Below are 21,269 nucleotides of genomic sequence, written 5' to 3' on the forward strand. Positions count from 1 at the left end.
TAGAGCCCTGTGTCTGGCTCTGTGCTAACAGCATGGAGCCTGCTTGGAATTCTTTCTCTCCCTCTCTCTCTCCCCCTCCTCTGCCTTGCTCTCTTTCTCAAAATAAATAAGTGAACACTTAAAAAAATAAAACAAAATACTTAATCTCCACTTGTGAAATAAAAAAATAATACATGTCATGTTTGTCTGCATTTTTATTCTCTATTCACTTCCAATGTAATCATATTGTAGTTGGAAAACATAAGTGATCTAAATGTGTATTATTTGTTGACATTTGTTGTGAAATGGTTTATAAGCTTTTGGTTGCTGTATTCCCTAAATGCTACTTGTGGACAGAATGTAAATTTTTTGAATTGTTGTATCCACTATCTATAAAGATCAGCTTGTTCATTTTGATCCCATCTACTCTCTCCCTATGAATTTGTGTTACTTTGATCTATCAAATACTGATAGATCTGCCAAATACTGGCGTGATGACCCAGCAGTGGCTCCCATATATTCATGCAGTCCTTAATGTCAATGGTAATCTCCTGAAGGCAGCCACAAAAAGCATCCTTTCAACCCTAATAACGATTCCCAGCTCCTGTGCCTTGCCTGCATGTATAGTCCCATTTGGTCATGGTCCAGTTCCCCTCCTTTCTGGCTCAGCACAGCAAATGGAAAGAGACAGGTTCAAGGTCAGTACTGGGCCAGAAGCTGGAGCGTCTAGAGGATAGACCCCAACACGTAGATCGGAAGCTGTGGAAAACAGGATTCTTAAGTCAAAATCCAGTCAGAAACTACCGCAGTGAATGTTGCAATGAATTGTTAACTTATTCTTTCAACAAATATTTCTTGAATTCTTTCCTTTGGCAAGACACCAGGGAGGATGTGATGCCCCAAAATAATTTAAACAATTCCCTGAGTGCTGAATTCCAAGCTTCAATAAATTGTTCACATAGACTAATGGCAGCAAGGGCTTTCTCTGATGAATAAAAATAGAGTATTGTCTTTGTCGTTTTAGAAAAGAGTAAGAAAAAACACCAGAGTAATTTCCCGTCTCTCAGATGTAGCCTCAGGATTACATGGCAAACAGTTATTAAACAGAATGAGAAAAATCCAATGGTCCCATCTGTCCCACACTGGCTGTTTTTAGAAAAGGACAGTAAACAGTGACAGTTGCAAAACTTGATGGGACAAAATGAATGAGGCTCCAAGAAACATCCTCAGTCTGCACTCATTACTGTTTCAACAGCCTCTGAGAAAGGGCCAACTAATTTGGACCAGCTCTGCTGTCTGTTGACGTTCTTCAACAAGTGTCTTTTATTTCTGCTTGGGCAGATTTCTGCAACCCATCTCCCTACTGCCACTCTCACTCCGAACCTCCAGATTCTTCTCTGAACACAGCTTGGATCATTCCACTCCTTGGTCCAACCCATTAATATAGGATCATTGTCTATAAAGTGTTTATTTATTTTTAAGTTTATTTATTTTGAGAGAGAGAGAGAGAGAGAGAGAGAGAGAGAGAAAGTGCATATGGGGAGGAGCAGAAAAAGAGAGAGAGAGAGAATCCCATGCAAGCTCTCCATTGTAAGAGCAGAACGCCCATGTGGGGCTTAAACCCATGAACCTCCAGATCATGTCCAGTGCTGAAGCGGGACGCTTAACCAGCTAAGCTACCCACATGCCCCATTGTCTAAAAAGTATAGCTTCTTAACCATTACCTCCACCCACCCTTCTCTCATAGGCCACACTGCTACACGTGCTGCACCCCGACCACACACCACTGGACACCATGTTTCCGCATTACTTCATGCACACATCTCCCCTCCCCCACTCTCGTCCCATGCCATGCTTCTGTGCCTTGCCAGAGCCTGTGTGGAATGCCCTGTCTCCTAGCCTTCATTTCAGATTTCTAGTACCATGAGGCCTATGACGAAGTTTGATCTCAGTTCAGGCCAACAGGTATTTAAGGAGTATCTAGGCTCCTATCAAACTATGTGATAGGTAGGCCCTGAGGATATGAAGGTGAAGAGATAACTCAGGCCCTTCGGTCCAGGAGCTCCCAGTCTAGCTGAAGAGACAGACATGGGCAGAGCATGTCCACATGGCAAAGGCACGCCATCCTGACCCCCTCATCGTACAGGGTGTTGCAATGGCAGGGTGCTGTGGTGGTTCAGGAGAGGCGAGCCCTGCTCAGCCCGGGTCAGTGTGTTGCTGGAAGAAATTATCTGGCTTTGCTGTCAAATTAAAAGTTGTTCAGAGCACTGAATGTGGGGAGAGAGGTGGTAGGCAAGAAGAGCTCGAATAAAGATTGTAATCTTCTATGGTGTCTCCTCAGCCTCCCCTCATTCCTGTAATTACATTTGTGTTATTGTTGCTGCTGCACCATTACAGTAGTAACCATATTCAGCCTTGTATTTTAGTGACTTGATTGTAATAATTATCAAGTGCCCGGTACGATTTAGGCACGATGGTAAATCTTGCCAAAAGTTGTCTCGTTTATTTATTTATTTATTTATTTATTTATTTATTTAATTTAATTTTTAAAGTGTATTTATTTTGAGAGAGAGAGAGAGAGAGCGAGAGCAGGGGAGGAGCCGAGAGAGCGAGAGAGAGGATACCAAGTGAGGCTCCGTGCTGTCAGTGCAGAGCCCGATGCAGGGCTCGATCCCCCAAACTGTGAGATCATGACCTGAGCCAACACCAAGAGTCGAATGCTTAACCAACTGAGCCACCCAGGTGCCTCAAAAGGTGTCTCATTAAATCCTATGGTTCCATATGTCTGTTACAGCACATTATGTGTGTGTGGAGAGAGAGAGAAAAAAATGTTTATGTGAATATATAATATCTATCTGCCTATCTATCATCTATCTCCCATTAGTTCTGTTTCTCTGGAAAACTCTGACATACACAGAATTATGAAATTATTATGATCCTGGACATTTTTTGCCGAACCAGGTCCCACAAAATTACTATCCCTTTCTACGCTGTCAATAACTTTCTACAAACATCTCCAACGCATTTGCCCTACTGAATTAGTGTTTTGCTAAAATACAAATCTGGCTGTGTCACTCCATTACTTAAACCCCTGCCATACTTCTCATCACTAAAAAGAAAATGCCACCATACTTAGCCTGAAGTCTAAGGTCATCTGAAATCAGATAACTTATCTCTCGCCAGCCTTTGTGCTCAACATCTTCACCTTTGCCCCCTGTGTACAGCCACTCTGAGTTTTACAAATTTGTGAAATTGTCTCCTGCCTCTTTGTCTGCAGTGCCCTCTGCCTGGGATGTCTTCCCCGGATCAAACCAATTGACAACGACCACTCCTTCTTAAAGACCTAACTCAAATGTCTCTTCGTCTGTGTCTAAATTCCTGATTCTCCTAAGCAGAAACAACCATTCTCTCTTTGGTTCCATATGTCTATCATACCACATTTTGTTTATAACCCTGTCTTCTCCATTAGAGTGTGAGCATCTTGAGAGCAGAGGCTGAGTCTGCATCCTGTCCATTTTGTCAGTAGCTGGCACGGAATGGTTCAGTTGCATTTTGTTGAATAAATTAATGGGGGAGCAAAGGAATGAGTCAAGGAATGAAGGAGTGGCTGAATGAATGAAGGCACGTGTCTTTATTTACCATTTCACATTCAATCTATCAGGCGATCTGTTGGCTCTACCTTCAAAATATTTCTAGAACCTGGTTACTTCTCACCACCTTTATTGCCACCATTCTAGACTAAGCTATCCTGGACTCTAGTCAAGATTTCCCTATTAGTTTCCTAACAGTTCTCTCTGCCTTGATCCTTGATAACCCCTAATGTCTATTCCCAACATGGAAGCTAGATGTATTCTTTAAAAGTAGAAACCGATACTCTGGTTTCTCTTCAGATCGTATAAATCTTTCGCCTTTTACTAAAAGTAGAAACCAGATCAAAACCCTCCTCAGGCTTTCATTTCATGCAAATTAAAAGCCCAGGTTCTTTCAGAGGCTGACAAGCTTTATATGAACCACTGCCTCTCCTTTCAGTGTCCCATCTGGCCCTGCTTACTTTCTAATCTCATTTACTACTACTCTCCACCTTGCTCCCTCCACACCAGCCACCCTGGCTTTCTTGCCGCTCCTCAAATATACCAAGCTTGCTTCTGTCATAGGGCTTTTTCACGGGCAGTTCCCACTGCCTGGAATGCTCTCTGCTACTTCCTGGTCCACTCCCCCAACCCCTACAAGTCTTTGCTCAGATGGTACACATTCAATTGAGCCCAACCTTGACTACTTTATTTAATATCCTTCTTCTGACTGCCATTTTTTAATTCCATAGCACTTCTAACATACTATATAATTACTGATCACATTTATTATTTATTGTCTGACTCTCCCTACTAGAATGTAGGCTTATAAGGACTTGCTCTATTTTGTTCAGTGATACATTCTAATTGGCTGAATAATGCCTGGAACATAGTAGACACTCAACAGGTAACTTTTGAATGACTAAGTGAGTGTATGACTACTCTAGGATGTAAGCTTCTTTTTTCTTTGTTTTGGGGGGGGCAGGGTTAGGGTATGTGCTTAGTAGGATGTAAACTTCTTCTTTTTTTAATGTTTATTTATTTATGTTGAAAGAGTGAGTGAGTGGAGGAAGAGCAGAGAGAGAGGGAAAGACAGAATCCCAAGCAGGCTCTGCACTGTCAGCGCAGAGCATGATGTGGGGCTCAAATGCCTGAACCATATGAGCATGACCTGAGCTGAAATCAAGTCAGACGCTTAACCGACTGAATCACCCAGGCACCCCAGGATGTAAGCTTCTTAAGTGCTCTGAACTTGTCAGACTTTCTTATTGCATCCCTAACCCCAAATAGAATGCCTGCCACTTAGTAGGTGCTCAACAAATATTTGTTGAATGAATGGATGCATATGAGTTGAGTTTCAGTGGGTCACTCTTAAGGGGTTAAAAAAAAAAGCAGGCTGTCAACTAATAATCAGTTTAGTTTATTTAAAATATCTTGGTGTTTATTTTAACAAAAGCCTTCTTGGAATTCTAACACTAAAATAGGATGTCATTGAGGCCTCTGTGGTTTTAGTGGCTATGACCTTTAGCATCTTTCTCAGGATGGGAGGGTGAGTGTACATGGAGGGCCTTAATTAATCCAACCCTGAGGCTGGAGTGATGTGCTGACAAAATAATCAGGAAACCTTACAGACCAGCTTCCCTAAAATAACCTTGCAATTGTTCCTAACTACACCAGAAACTCCAATTTGGGCAGTTTCGGCTCCTCTCGATTGACTCAGAGTGCTTTTAGCTAACATCAAATGCTTAACAAATCTGAAAGTTTCCCACGAGAACCTTCCACTAAGTTTGCGTTCTGCCAAGCTACAGAAAAGGAAGGTCTGTGTTTTACAAATGCAGAAAATAGTTTTAACTGTACTCCAGTTTTTGCAGACTCATGGGTAAATTTTCCAGTCAAGCACCAGTCTATGTGATCTGATTTTTGATCAAAATATAATGTCTAACAGGTGGGCTATTTGGGACTCGATCTTTGCCAGGTGCTGTGAAATAATGACAAATGATCATAGTGCCTATATATAAACGATCACAGGTCACTCTCTTTGACCTGTGGTTCAGACCAGGCTTCCTAGAAACTCATTTTCAAACTATGCCCACTGCTGTGATTGAAAGTGGGTATTTTCAAAATTGCTTGGCTCGGCACACTTGCTGCTCTGGAATTACTTTGAATTGTGGCTTGACTGACAAGCTTATAGAATAGAAATTTGATATCTGAGTAAATAAACAGCCACCAGGTTCATGCAGGGACTTCTGAGTGTGGCATTTTTCTAAGGACAAGTAGATACATCATCACGAGGGTCCTTGTTAAAAAGATACTCACTTTACCCTGGAAAGTAGGGCCAAAAACTATTCATCTTTATACCCATAACAAGTTCGTTACTTGTAAATATTTAGAAATGAATAAATATGTGATAAATCTCTTTTATAATCATTAAAGAAAAATATCACTGTTTATAATATGATTCTTTTCAAGAGCATATAATAATTATTTTTTTTAATTTTGGTTTACAGAAGCTAAACGATGTCTTTTTCTTTTTTTTTTTTTTATTTTACAGAGAGAGAGGGAGAGAGAGAGAATCCCAAGCAGGCTCCACGCTCAGCAGGGAGCCTAACATGGGGCTGGATCCCAAGACCCTGGGATCATGACCTGAGTCAAAATCAAGAGTTGGACAGTCTACCGACTGAGCCATCCAGGCATCCCTAAGAGATGTCTGTCATTGTGGTAATTATCTATTAGCATAAGTAGTGAATAGTTTTGTTTTCTCTTTTGCCTTTCTCGTTTTCAACATGCTATTTTGCTTTAATATCTTACGGTATTTTCCAGAATCATACTTTCCTTTAGTTTCAAAACTACTTTTGGAAATACATCGGGCATACAATACAAACAAAAATGGATGTACTAGATGTACTGTGTTTCTTCAGTTGAATTTCCTACTAGCAAAATGTAGCAAAATCTTTGCTTTCAGAATTAAAAATATATTTTGTGTGTATTTGATATGATAAGTTAGAACAATCTCCTTCATTTCAATAAGCCTTTATTCCATACCTTCTACATGCAAGCCACTGTGCTAAGCACTTTATAAGAAGTGATAAAGGCAAGTCTAGATATAGGGAGATAGACACCCCCATTGGCAGTTGCGAAACAGTGTGGTGATGCTTCCATTTATATGAAATATCCAGAGTCAGCAAATCCAGAGAGACAGAAAGCAGATTAGTAATTTCCAGAGACTGGAAGCAGAGGGAATAGGGAGTGACTGTTTAATGGGTGTGGGGCTTCCTTCTGGGGTCATGAAAATGTTCTTGAACTGGAGAGTGCTAGTGGTTGCACAATGCTGTGAGTGTGCTAAATGTCGCTGATGGTTCATTTCATGGTATGTATATTTTACCATAATGCATTTTTCTTAAAAAAAAATACTAAAACAACAAACAGAAATCCCAGTGTGGTAAGGAAAACTCATTCATTCATTCATTCATTCATTCAACAAATATTTACTGAGAGCTTGTTGTGTGTCAGTCACTGGTTACATCCTAGGCACCAACTGCTGAGCAACACCAGACATTGTCATTCTCTCATGGACTATGTCTAGTTGAGAGACAGAAAATTAACAAGTAATTTTTTAAAGTTTAACCATGGATAAATGCTATGGAAACAATGGATAACTAAGACACTTGGCCTAATTGAGGGTGTTGGACAAGGGTCAGGGAAGATTATACAGAGGAAGAACGCATCAGTCTGCGTTTTCACGGATGAGTAGAAGCTGGAACGGAACTGGGGCAGAGGGGTGAGGTGGAGAGACCATGGGGAATATGGTAGCCCCTTTAGGAGCTTGCTGCCATGGACAAGGAGGTGGTGGATATAGAAACAGTGCAAAGGGTGTTTAGAAACTTAATGAGACAGAATTTGATGATGGATTGCACCTGGGATTGTCGAGTCAGGAGGGAGGGAGACAAAGGGGGAGAGAGAGAGAGTGCCTATTTCTTAGCTTTCTGGTTTGCAGACCTGTATGACTGACAGTGTCACTCGAAGATAGGAAGTAATCCAGAGGCACCTTTGCCAGATAAAGGAAGGTGTTGCAGAAGAAAACACCTAACATTGGAAGTGGGTCACGTTGACTCAGGTGGGAAGCCTGACACAGTCTCTTCCTCAAATCTTGTGTAAGAATTTTTCCTATGCTCTTTGGAGTCGTAATTAGTAGTCAACAATAAGTCCATGTTGCAATGATAGCTGCATATTCTTGTAACTCATTAAATATATATTAGCTGTCTAGGAAATGATACATAGTTCCATTATCCCTAGCACATACTTTAATTTCTTTTTAAGAAATTTTTAAGGATAAAATAAGAATGAAAGAGAAAAGGGGCACCTGGATGGCTCAGTCGGCTAAGCATCCAACTCTTGATTTCAGCTTCAGTCATGACCTCATGGTTCGTGAGTTAGATCCCCACATGGGGCCCTGTGATAACAGCTTGGAGCCTGCTTGGAATTCTCTCTGTCTCTCCCTCACTCATGCTTGCTCCCCCCCTCCCCCCTTCAGAATAAATAAACTTAAAAGAAAAAAAGAATAAAATGGAGAAGAAAGATACCAGTTATTGAGTTTCCACTCTGTGCTACCAGGTACCATACTAGGCACATAGTACAAATTTTCTATTTAAATGACCTATAGACCTTTCCCCCATTTTAAATATGAGGAAACAAAGGCTCAGAGTAAATTAGTAAATTATTTACTAATATTACTGTATTACAAATACAGGTCATAAGTAGGAGAGGTAGGATTTAAAATCAAGTCTCTAGGGGCCCCTGGATGGCTCAGTCGGTTAGGCATCCGACTTCAGCTCAAGTCACGATCTCACAGTTTGTGCGTTTGAGCCCTGCGTCGGGCTCTGTGCTGACAGCTCAGAGACTGGAGCCTGCTTCGGATTCTGTGTCTCCCTCTCTCTCTGCCCTTCCCCCATTCATGCTCTGTCTCTATCAAAAAATGAATAAATGTTAAAAAAAATAGAAAAAAAATCAAGTCTCTAGTTAACTACCAAGAGTCACATTTATTCAACTACACTGACATTTTTCTAACTTGAATCATTTGCATGGCACTTTTATGATTTTTTTCTACGTACGTATGCCACTTATACTAGGATTTTACAACATATTTTCCTTTGAATTGGCTCATCTGTTTTTAGACTCAAATATATTTTATAAGGGCACTTTATAGTACTAGCATGAATAGGAAGTTAGTGCAATTATAAAGGCAATCATAAAAGGCAAATGGAAACTATAAAGATTACAATTAAACAATGAAACAGTACTAACTTCTAGCTACATGCTGTTGTTTTCTGGTGAGGTTCTGAGTTTGATGCTTGTTCTCTCCCTGTAAAATGAAGGATTAGAAAAGTCAGAGAGGTAATCAAGACCAGTAACATATTGAGAGATAATCCCTGATAATTATTGCAGAGAAGAGAAAGAGAAATAATTTTCTCACCACGTGATTCAATGTTATTTACTGCTGTGAACCACCTGAAGCCGTTTTGTAGGCTACTGACATCAAATGTCCCAAGGCTTGGGGCGCCTGGGTGGCTCAGTCAGTTAAGCGTCCGACTTCAGCTCAGGTCACAATCTCGCGGTCCGTGAGTTCGAGCCCCGCGTCAGGCTCTGGGCTGATGGCTCAGAGCCTGGAGCCTGCTTCAGATTCTGTGTCTCCCTCTCTCTCTGCCCCTCCCCCGTTCATGCTCTGTCTCTCTCTGTCTCAAAAATAAATAAAACGTTAAAAAAAAATTAAAAAAAAAATGTCCCAAGGCTAGGGAGCCACCACTCCCATCAATGGGATATCCACACTTTGGATTTTCTCTTGATATTGATCCCACCAACATTTGTATTCAAGATCATGGTGGCAAGAGAGTATGTAGCAGTTCGAGTTGCCTCTTTTACAAGAATTATCTGGATCGGGTCTAATGTAGCCTCCCGTCGGCTATGCAGGCATAAAAGAGAAAGGATTTGTCACCCGAAATCTCAGCTCTTACAGCATGTTATGAAATTTACCTCAGGATGGAACATTTCCAAAGCTTAAATGATTTTAAAAAGGGGGTTTTCATCACTTAGAAGGCCCCCACGTGACCGTAAATGGAATTCTAAAACTTCAGAGACCCTGAGAGAATTATCGTCCCCAGCCCAGGAAGATGAGCCCACAACGACAGGTCAAAGCTGCGAGCAGAGGAGGCACTTAGGCTTGATTGAAGAAGAGAGGAAACAAACCTACCGCACTTGGCATTCATTGAAGGGAGACAGAGAAGCAACAAGTGCCTTCCCGAGGAAAGACCAGATGGAAGGAAAATTGAGCAAAGTTGAAAAACATTGCTGTGGTCTGTTCCACAAAAACCAGCAGAGCTGTGGTTTCCCTGGAGCCAGAGATTTGAAAGGTAAGGAAAATAGAGATCGCATTACATGGTACTCAAGGGTTCAATGTGCAAAACAATGATTCTAATGAAGGTCTAGCTAACGCCTTTTCTGTCTCAGAGATGAGCAAGGGGAACGGCGTATTAACCCAGTCGGAATGATTTACTGTTACCATATTGGGGCTGACTTTGAGCTCAGGAGAGGAAAAAAAAAATGAAGAAAAACAAGCTTACCCATAAAAAGAGATTGTAGAACTTCGTGTCCCAACAAGTGGGTGAAAATGTTAACATTGTTTTTTATGTCTTAATAAATGTCTTTCATAAAAATTGCTGACAACACACTCCCTAGATCTCTTTATTAGATCGGAAGAGATATTGATCAGAAGGAGGAGTTGATCAGAAAAAAAAAAGGGTAGAAGGAAACCGGGTCTTAGGTTAAATAAAAATATATTGACTGTCTTTTTGAATTTAATCTGGTAAGAATAAGTATTTTTATACAGGTGATAGAGATGAGATAAGAGAAGTTAGGGAAAAAAAGAAGAAGAAGTTAGATAACTTGTCTGGAAACACATAGCTGAAAATGTAGAAATCAGAACTTAGAGCCTGCCTGGATCTACAGCCTTTCATCTTTCAACCAAACCCCTAAACCTTCTCTAATTAATCCTACCAGCTCAATGGAAATGGCCCATATGCTACTAATATTACCTTCAAAACTTCATGGAGTCACAAAACTACTGTGTCGGGAAAGAAGGATGGTGAGTTTGACCCCATTTGGGGGACATTGCGAAACTCCATGGGCAGTAAGGTAATGGTGCCCCCACTCCACAGATGACCAAAATAAGGCTCAGGCAATTACATGTCTTGCCTCAGGTGACGTAACTAATGTGTGGTCGTTCTGGCCATCCGCCTCACATCTCAGGTGGAATTCTTCTACCGCGGTAACTTTTGGCTTCGCACGGAGAGCCAGAAGACGCCTTCAGTCATTGTGGTCAGATGCGTTTTGTGAGCGACCACCTGCGCTACTGGAGCAGTCAGTTTTAAAGACCAGATTACTAGTGTGGGGACTGAACTCTTCTTCCGAGGAGAAATTCAGAATGTGGTTTGTCTTTGCTGTCTCGAATTCCAACAGATTGGTAGGTGATCCAGGCTTCTACTCTGCATACTTAGTGCGTGAACTGTTTTGTCCAGTGAGTGCAAAGACACAAAACGAAGGAGTCGGGTGACAGGGTCTCGATCCTCAGGCTGCACACAATGTCGTGGTTACCTTCACACAGGCAAGATAGGCACAGAACCGAGGAGTCTCTTTTCACGAAGGTTGCTGTAGGGCCACGGGGCCTGCCTGCGGCGGGCCCAGCCAGAGGTGCATCAGGTGTAAGCACGGGGGACTAGATCTGAAATGAGGAGGAACGGGTCGAGGCAGTTGTTAGAATGCCCTTGACTCAGAGGTTTGAGTCTGTGATCCTGGAACCGTAAGTTAGGAGCCCCCTCCAGGACTGCCATCTGGAGCGTGCACCGTTTCCGTTATCTCTTGAATCCTTTCATCTCAGCAATTAGCTCACGTTTTAGCGTTGAAAACCTTCTGATTTGATTTTCCCCATTCTCACTGCCAGTGAATCCTTGTATAGCGTTTCACTGGGAATGTGAACGTGTGTGTATTACGCAGGATGTTTACTTGTATTGGGGAATGGTTGGCGAAATCCTCATGGGGACGGCTTGGCGCTTCGGCACTGCCCCCCAACACTGAGGGCCAAATCCCAGCCTGGACTGTCTTGGTGAAGCCCTCCATGGTGAACAACAGGGTAACTTAACAGCTGTCTGGTTACTGTGTCTAGAGATAATCTGCGGAAATGATAGGAATGATGGAAGCCGTTGCTGAATGATGAGAGTCACCATGCTTCCTCTAGAATCAGGGGCAGAAGAAGGAGTCACACGGTAGAGACCTAGGACAGGAGGTCATCGTGCAGTTTTGTAGATAGGGCAGCACAAGGTGAGGAATCAAGTGTGTCTAACGGAGGCCTTCCTGTGAGGGGTTTACCTTTTTTGCAATTCTGTCTTGGATTAGAATGGACAATGACATAAAACATCTTCTTCCTTCGACATGACGGTTAAGTTGGTCGTGCTTAACCTTTAGAGAGGCCTCTGGGCTGGTGTAATGGAGAACAGAGGTCAAATTCTGCACAGGAAAGTGTGGCTTCCCCACCTTCATCCAGTGATGCCCATAAAGGAGGGACAGCACCATCTTAAGCGGAGTGCAGTTCAGGAGCTTCCGGTGCAGACCCTTTCAAAATGAGCAGGGGCTTTCCGTGGAGGGGAGGAGCGTGGGGCAGCCCTCAGTGGCAACCTACACCTTGCACATGGGGCCAATGACTCTTTCCAAGGATTCTGAGGAGGGTGCCCCTTGAAGTGAGGGAAGCCTTCCTCACTCACGCTTCCTTCCTCACTCACGCTTTCACTCTCTAAGTAAATAAATAAACTTAAAAAGCAAAGACACATCATTAGAGCTCTGGAATGGGAGGTAGGGATGGCCTATGGGGCCTAACCCACAAATAGTAGTATCCGTGGGAGAGTGCCGGGCTGGGTGCTTCAGCTCCGATGAAGGTCTTAGCAGAGACGCAGAACTGAAAGCAATGAGATGATGCATGGCACAATAGAGGTGATAGAAACAACACGAGCTTGGGACTCAGAGTGACCTGGATCTGTCTTGGCTTCAAAAACTGTTCTCTTGGGGCGCCTGGGTGGCTCAGTCGGTTGAGCGTCCGACTTCGGTTCAGGTCATGATCTCACAGCTCGTGGGTTCGAGCCCCGCGTCGGGCTCTGTGCTGACGGCTCAGAGCCTGGAGCCTGCTTCGGAATCTATGGCTCCCTCTCTCACTCTTTGCCCCTCCCCTGCTCATGCTCTGTCTCTCTCTCTCTCTCTCTCAAAAATAAATAAACATTAAAAAAAAAATTAAAAAAAAACAACTGTTCTCGTGTTTGAACAAGGTACCGAAACAGTCTCTGCCTCAGTTTTACCCTCTGCAAAATGAGACACATCGCTGCCCGCAAGTAGGGAACATCATCTAAAACATGGTAGCATCTCACAAGTACTCAATAATTAGTATCTGTTAGTATTTTCATTATCATTATTACTCATGCTTCTAGCATAATTCTTGGGGTTAATTCTTAATAGCTAATAACAGCCAATACCTCTATCTCACTTAGCTGTGTTCTAGGCACTGTTTCCAGCATTTATATTAACTAACTTAATCCCCGTAACAACCTATGAAGTAGCTGGTATTTTTTCCATTTTACAGATAAGGAAATTGAAACAGGAGAGTTTAGTAACTTGTCCAGGGGTGCACCACCGGTAAATGGCAGGATCAGGATTTGAATGGAACCCAAGCTGTGAGGGTGCAGTGCTCATTGTGTTAACTGTGATGTTGTAAATGTGACTCCCTGTCTGCCTAAGAGGATCTATGAAAAAAAGCATAAGGCATATCATTAATCTTTTTTTTTTTTAATTTTTAACGTTTATTTATTATTGAGAGACAGAGACAGAGCGTGAGCATGGGAGGGGCAAAGAGAGGGAAAGACACAGAATCCAAGGCAGGCTCCAGGCTCTGAGCTGTCTCCACAGAGCCCGACGCGGGGCTCAAACTCACAAACCGTGAGATCATCACCTGAGCCGAAGTTGGGTGCTTAACCGCCTGAGCCACTCAGGTGCCCTGGCGTAGCATTAACCTTGAAGGACATGGGGACACAAAACTCAGGTGCGTGAGGCCCGTGGAACAAACACAAAATCACATGGGCCCAGTGGTGTATCACAGCCTTTGAGCCAGTGCGGTTGGAGCCACAGTGAAAGGCAGGAGTCTGAGAAGTCAGGTTGGGCAAGGAGACGCTCCAGGAGTTGGCCGAGGTAGTTAGCAGGGGAAATATCTGACCCAGTGTTCTCCTCTCCCATCTGGCAAGCACACAGAGACCAACAAGGAAGAGAAAGAGCAAATCCTTGCAGCAATTTGAAATGCATAGGACTTAACATTAGACATTACGGAGTCTCTTCATTTTACAGTTGACAAAATGGCGTCGTCAGTGGAGCCAGTGACTTGCTGGGGGTCGCAGAGGTAGACTGTGTAAGGAGGCATCCAGAGGAAGTGGCAGCAGCTTGTGGTAGCTATGGAGAAAGATGTGCTGTGGGAACGGGGAAAGGGAAGACAGGAGAAAGGATATGTGTGAGAGGCTCATGTGAAGCATGTTGACCACAGACTCTCAAGCGATGTCTTTGTGCTAGCTATTATTTTGATAAACATTGTCTTCAAGGGAGAGAGATGGGAGGTCAGTTGGGAAATTATTTCCTAAGCCAGGGCAATAATGAGAGTGTGGGTAAGGTCAGGGCCATGGTGGAATAGAGGAGGGAGCATGTTCAGTAAACACCTCAGAGATAAAACACATAGGTTTGGTGGGGTGGGGGTGGGGTGCACTGAGACCCGACGATGTGATGAAACACGGTTCTCTTTCTAGGTGGAATCCCGAGGCCATTATGGGAATGGGAAGGAGGCAGAAGCCAGGGAGGGGCCAGAACAGACAAACCCTCAGCCTGCTTGTCATTACACAAAGGTTGGATTCTGTTGAGCACAGAGGAGTTCTTTCCCCTCTCCAGCTGAGCACATCTGGCTTTCAGGACGAAAGGATCTGATGTGTCAGGTTTAAATGTCTTGAATGACCAGCTGTAGCAGAGAAGGGATGAGAAGCATGTCAGGTCAACGCTGTGACCTCCCTGGGGCTGTAAGTGATATTCCCATCAATAAACATGGAGCCTTGGCTAGGAGAGGCCCACGATGGTCATTGTTTCCCTGACTAGAATTTTACATGCACACAGGCTGGAAAACTTGGCCAGAAGTTTGAACCATGTGTTTCGTCAAGTCCTATAAGTCTTTAGACTCCTTTTTTATATTATCCCAGTGAGAAATGTATCAGGAGGTTTATATGAGCCAGGCAACTGTCCTGATATTTTTCAGAGAGTATCATTGATATTTGGGCCACTGTGGTAAAAAAAAAAAAAAAAAAAAAAAAAGTCCTTTGCACAGGCACACGGGTATAGAGTTGGCAGTTATCAAAATGTGGACAAACTGGAGAGCGAGCTTCATTGCTTCCACGCTACCTATTTGCTGGTGTTTGTGCTTTGATGACCTCCTAGGTTTGGAATATCTTCTATTATTCCAACCTGCATAAGCAAAGTACTGAAAATTCACAATAAGATGTGAAATACTGATGGAAGCTTGCAGTGTTCCCCCTCCCTGGGCATTTGCAGGCACAAAGCAGTAGGGCTGTAAGGCACTGTGCTTCAGAAATCAGCCTCAGTGGTAGGGAAGTCACCTCAGTCACTCCATCTGAAATGCACTTGAATTTCTTCCCAGAGCCTAATCTGTTCTTGGAAGTGCAAATCAGCCCCACCCACTTTGCAAAGCCTACTACCAACCCCAGCCCACAACAGTCTCCCCTACGTTGAACTTCCCTCTGATGTACTGCTTAAGGCGTGGATAAGAATTGTGAAAAGCAAACCGATTCGCCATCTCCCTTTGGATGGCATGGTCTAAAACTGAGTCCTTGGAAACCCGAAACTTGGAGTTCAGATCTCAAGTTCACCATTTACTAGCTGGGTGCCCTTGGGCTACATTACCATCCAGTGCCTCACTTTCCAAATTTGTAAACTGGGTGTATTCGTGCCAGTCTCACAGAACTGTGAGAATTAGGTGGAATCACACAGGAAAATACCAAACCATGATAAGGGTTTTCTAAAAGTTAACTATGCCCTTTTTCAAACTCCTGAAATTGTGACAAGAGGCAGCACATAGTAATTCAGTTGTTTTCCAAGTTCCCAGAATCTGCATTTAACATATGTATGTTCTGTGTGTGTGTGTACATGCTTGTGCATGCACACCCTACTTATATTAGTAATAATTAAATATTTTCTTTAAATCAACTTCTGAAAAATTTGAATTTACTTAAAAACAAAATTTGTATTACAATTCTAAATGAAAGGAGCAGGATCTCCTGCTCTAAAAAGAACGTAAACTGAAGTCAGTAAGACAAAGCAATATTATTTAATGCTAAGTAGGCTCTAAGCATTAGATCTGCTCTCTTAGTATTAGAAAAAGGAGAATCAGGCGTGTGGGTGGCTCAGTCAGTTGAGCGTCTGACTTCAGCTCAGGTCATGATCTCGCCGTTCCTGAGTTCGAGCCCCACGTCAGGCTCTGTGCTGACAGTTCAGAGCCTGGAGCCTGTTTCAGATTCTGTGTCTCCCTCTCTCTCTGCCCTTCCCCCACTCATGCTCTGTCTCTCTCTCTTAAAAATAAAAATAAAATATTAAGGACAAATTTAAAAAAAAGAATCAGCAAATGTCAAAGAGGTTTTGTGGATAGGCTCTTACAAAACTTAGCATTTTTTTGTTGATGTAAGCAAGTTAGAAATACAATTGAAAAAGGGGGCTGACTGTTTCACAGTAAGACTCATTGTCCTTTAATTGCTGTCCTTTTATCACTCAATTCATCTTTCAGGGCACTCACTCTTTAGAGCAAAAATTACAGTCGATAGTGCAGCGTTCTAGAAGCAGAGACATCAGCCTTTGAAATTTGGCCCTGCTCCCTACTTGCCAATTACACTGAACAACTTACTCAAGTCTTTGTACTTCACTCTCCTCATTAGTCAAATGAAGTATTAACACTCAGCTTGGAGGGTATTTGCGTGATGCCATAAAGTATGTTACATGCATAGTAAAATGCCTTGAATTCATAACAGAAAAGCATAATGATGATGACAGGGAAAATTGCCTTGTCAAAGTGCAGATACATAAAATAAAGAGCAGGGTGTTTGTGTGCCCAGCCATCCAGTTCACAGGGACAAAGATGTTCTGGGACTCTCACCCCAGACATCCGGACAAGCTGTTAGCACATAACTGGGTGGTTTGAAGCCCTCCAGGATTATATAATATTAGATGGCAACCAGAACTGTTAGACCTTTTTCTTTTATTCCTTACATAGATTTCATTTTTCAACCAAAGTTAGAAAAACATTTTTTTTAGTAAAATATTGAGAAAGCACCATAAAGCAGAAAGGAAAAAATAAAATCACTTCTGATTCTGCTACCCAGACAAAACTGAATATGGTATTTTGCAAATATTTTCTTTCAGATTTTTCTATTCAGATTATGGTATATAATGTTTTTTGTTTGTTTTCTTAAGATGGAAAGCTACTCTGCCCTTCGTTTTGTTATCAGGTCTGTTTATTTAACAAATAAAATGTGTACTCATGCAAATATTTTTCTGATCATTCTACAACCTGGCTTTTATGTTTATGATAGCATATCACATGGATGTAGCATTAGCCTCCCTGCCCAAAGTAGGTGGTATCGCATAAACATTTTTTGGGTGCCCGTTTAGGTGAAAATGTTATTTTAAATGTTTGTACGTTTCCTATATACTTACTGATGGCTTCTATTTTTTTCTTTTATGAATTTTGTGTTCAGATCTATACTTACTTTTTCCCCATTGGGGCATTTATCTTAGTCTTATTGATTTGCAAGAAAATATTTACATATAAGATTAGTAATTTGCACGCCCTACACATTGGCACTGATTTTGCCGATAACCTGTTGGTTTCTTATTTTTACAAATGCCACGTGTGATAGCTACAATATTAAAAAATTATCACGTAGTCCTATCTGTTAGTGATTTCTTTCATAACTGTGCCTTTGGTATCAAGCTCAGAATGTTTTACTCTGTAGTCAATCATATAAATTTTTGCATATATTATCTTTCAGCGCTTTACCAGTTTTAAAAAGTTTTGCGAATAATACACAAATAGAATTTTATTGTAAAAATTTTAATGTGATCAGAACTACTGAAACATGCCCTCATTCCCTTGGTTATCTCATTCAGTCTTATGGCTTAAAATGTGACCTGATGACTCCCAAATTTATATGTCCGTTCCTGAACTGTTACCCGGATTCCAGGGTCATACATCCGCCTGACTATTTGACAACTCTACCTGGATATGTAACAAGCACCTCAAATTTCACAGACCCCAAACTAAGCCCTGACATCTCTTCTACAACCTACCTCTCCTGTCACCCTTCCCACTTCAGTTAAACACGAATACACCATGCACATGCTCATAATAAAGTCCTCGGAGGCTTGCTCACTCTTTTTTTAAAAAAAAATTTAATGTTTATTTATTTTGAGAGAGAGAGAAGGAGAGAGAGAGCAGGGGAGGTGCAGAGAGAGAGGGAGAGAGAGAATCCCAAGCAGGTGCCATGCGGTCAGCACTGAGCAGAATGCAGGGCTCAAACTCACAGACTGTGAGAGCATGACCTGAGCCTAAATCAAGAGTCAGACACTTAACTGACTGAGACACCCAGGCGCCCCCTAACTCTCTTGTTTTTACAGTTCTCTTGAACTATTCGACAAATCCCATTAGCTCTCCCTTCAAAATATATCCAGAAGTCAATTACCTTGTGCCACCTGTCCTGCCACCACCCTGGTCCCAACCACATCATCTCCCTTCTCCAGGTTCGCAACAGCCCCCTCTCTAGTTTTCCTTCTTGCTTAGTAACTGCGGAGCAATCCTGTTAAGAAAACTAAGTTATACTGTGTGTCCTTGGCTTAACACCTTTCAACAGCTTGCTCTGTCATTCACAGGAATCACCACAATCCTCAAACACCCTTTAAGGCCCTGCAAGGTATGCCTTATCTTGTTGACCTCATTCCCTGCTACTCTTTCTTCGGGGAACAACATGCCCAAGTCAGGGTATCGAACGTTCCAGGTCCACTCCCTCCTGAGGGAGTGCTCACTGTTCTGCAGCCTGGGAACATACCCACGTGGCACATTCCCTCACCTCTGTCACATCTTTTCTCAAGTATCACTTTCTCAGCAAAGTGTTTTTTCCTCTACCCCCTTTTGTGCTCTGTTTTCCTCGGTAGCATTTTTTCACCGTTTATCCTATATTTTACTCATTTATTTTGTTTATGGTCTCTCTCCTCCCCACTAGAATGTATGCTCCATAAAAACAGAATTAGTGTTGATGTCCCCTGCTGTATCCTCAGCACGAGGAATAGTGCCTGGCACATGGCAGGCCCTCAACTGTTTGTTAAATGAGCCAATTAACTTACATAAACTTCCCTTTTGTCATCACTCTCAAACTCCGTCCCTTCCCCAAGCACCAGAGGTAACTAATAATAAACGAAGAAAGCAATTGCAGAACAATATATACAAGGAATCCTTAATGTAAAGCAGATAAATAAGTAAATGCCAAAATAAAGTTATGGAGGCACACACACCAAACTAAGATGTTGTTATTCCATCTGGAACTTATTTCTCTCTGAAGGAGGGGAAGATATACATTTTTTTCCCAAGTGACTAACCAATTGTGCTATTATTATTAAAACCTATCCACTAATATTCTAACATATCCTCACTGATACAATATGACACTTTGAACATAGATTACATGTGTCTCAACTGGGGCCAGTTTGCTGGACTATCTGTAGCTGTAATGCAAAATTTTAAAATTATATCACTATCGCAAACTTGCGTATCAATTAGAGTTAGTCACCTCTTACTACTCTTTAAAAAAATTTTTTTTAATGTTTATTTTTGAGACAGAGAGAGACAGAGCATGAAGCGGCGGGGGGGGGGGGGGGGGGGATGGTCAGAGAGAGGGAGATACAGAATCTGAAGCAGGCTCTAGGCTCCGAGCTGTCAGCACAGAGCCCAATGAGAAGCTCGAACTCACGGACTGTGAGATCATGACCTGAGCCGAAGTCGGATGCCTAACCGACTGAGCCACCCAGGCGACCCATCTTACTACTCTTTTTTAAAAATGTCCCTGCTTGTTTTCATGATTTTATTCTCTCAGCTATTTTTTTTTTTGATATCTTTTAAAGCTGTTAGGTTAAAGAATTAGAATTTTAGTTGGAATTTCATTACGTGTACAGAGTAGTTTGTGAACAATTGACATGTTTACACCATTAAGTACTTCCTTCTTGGAACATGGCATGCCTTCCCAATAATTCATATATTTTATGGCTCAGAATGTAGTCATGTTGTCCTCATTAGGTTTAGGACATTTCCCATTCAATTTTTTTAAATTATTACACACAGCTAGAACAGAGATTCATTTTTGTGTATTTGTATTGTGAGCCAAAGTACTGAGTCCTATTATTAGAGTTTTGTTGTAGTTGTTGTGTCTCTTGGTTTTCTGGGTAGATAATCATCACCTTGAGATAATGACAATTTTGTCACCCCCTTACTACACCTGGATTCCCCAACATTCACAGCTTCAGATGGTGGCCTATATATGAGTGATTTGGTGGGAAGCACAAAGGCTCCAATCCCATGTAACAGCTCTTTCACATGGGGGAGCAAAGAGAGAGAGAGAGAGACAGACAGACAGACAGACAGACAACCAAAAGATGTGCTATTGAGTGGGTCACATCTAGAGGTTATATGTTGTCTGATCCCACAGGACTGATTAAGGATCATATGTGAGGCATTTCCATATTAGCCACAACAAGGAGAGAGAAGAGTTTATGCCCTTTGCCATTTGCTAACAGTCCTAGCACATTTCATGCCTCATGATCAAGAGGGAAGCTTCAGGGGGCGCCTGGGTGGCGCAGTCGGTTAAGCGTCCGACTTCAGCCAGGTCACGATCTCGCGGTCCGTGAGTTCGAGCCCCGCGTCAGGCTCTGGGCTGATGGCTCGGAGCCTGGAGCCTGTTTCCGACTCGGTGTCTCCCTCTCTCTCTGCCCCTCCCCCGTTCATGCTCTGTCTCTCTCTCTGTCCCAAAAATAAATAAAAAACGTTGAAAAAAAAAAAAAATTAAAAAAAGAGGGAAGCTTCAGGGGAAAAAAGGTGTATGGTGCAGGTCTGACAATGTGAGGCTCTGTCATATTACACTGCCAATAAGTCAGTCTGAGACTACACAGAACAGTGCTTGCTGGAATGAGATAAACAAGGCCAAGGGGATCTGAAGTGGTGGATAAGAGATACCCGGTACAGTCCACCCCTTGTACCTAGATCCTCTAGTGCTTGCCATCACATCTGGCTCCTATTCTGCAGTATGGAGCCAAATAATCCCTCACCTTATTCCCCAGACAGAGGAAATGCAAAGCCAATCTTTCATGACTAACCTTCAGAGAGGTAGCCAGCCATAATCACTGAGGCTTTGTAAAAGAGTTAATGAAACAAGGTCTAGTCCCTACTGTGAAAGCAGCTCTGATTACCTCTCACTTTCTGCCCAGGGGATTCTCAGACCTGCTTTTTGGGATACTTGCAGAAGAAACTGTGCCAGCCATTCTGATGTAAAGAAC

At 42.4% G+C, this 21,269-nt stretch overlaps 1 long non-coding RNA gene across 5 annotated transcripts in view; it reads left to right on the forward strand.

Moving 5' to 3' along the window:
- LOC131504681 (uncharacterized) overlaps positions 1–21,269 on the forward strand; it is a 247,012-nt gene that overhangs the window by 163,258 nt on the left and 62,485 nt on the right. For all 5 annotated transcript variants that reach the window (XR_009258108.1, XR_009258109.1, XR_009258110.1 and 2 more), the window contains one exon: positions 6,100–6,266. This is a non-coding gene — a long non-coding RNA (uncharacterized LOC131504681). The remainder of the gene's footprint in view (positions 1–6,099; positions 6,267–21,269) is intronic.

Source organism: Neofelis nebulosa, chromosome 2, assembly GCF_028018385.1.
Source record: "Neofelis nebulosa isolate mNeoNeb1 chromosome 2, mNeoNeb1.pri, whole genome shotgun sequence".
Classification (NCBI taxonomy): Eukaryota; Metazoa; Chordata; class Mammalia; order Carnivora; family Felidae; genus Neofelis; species Neofelis nebulosa.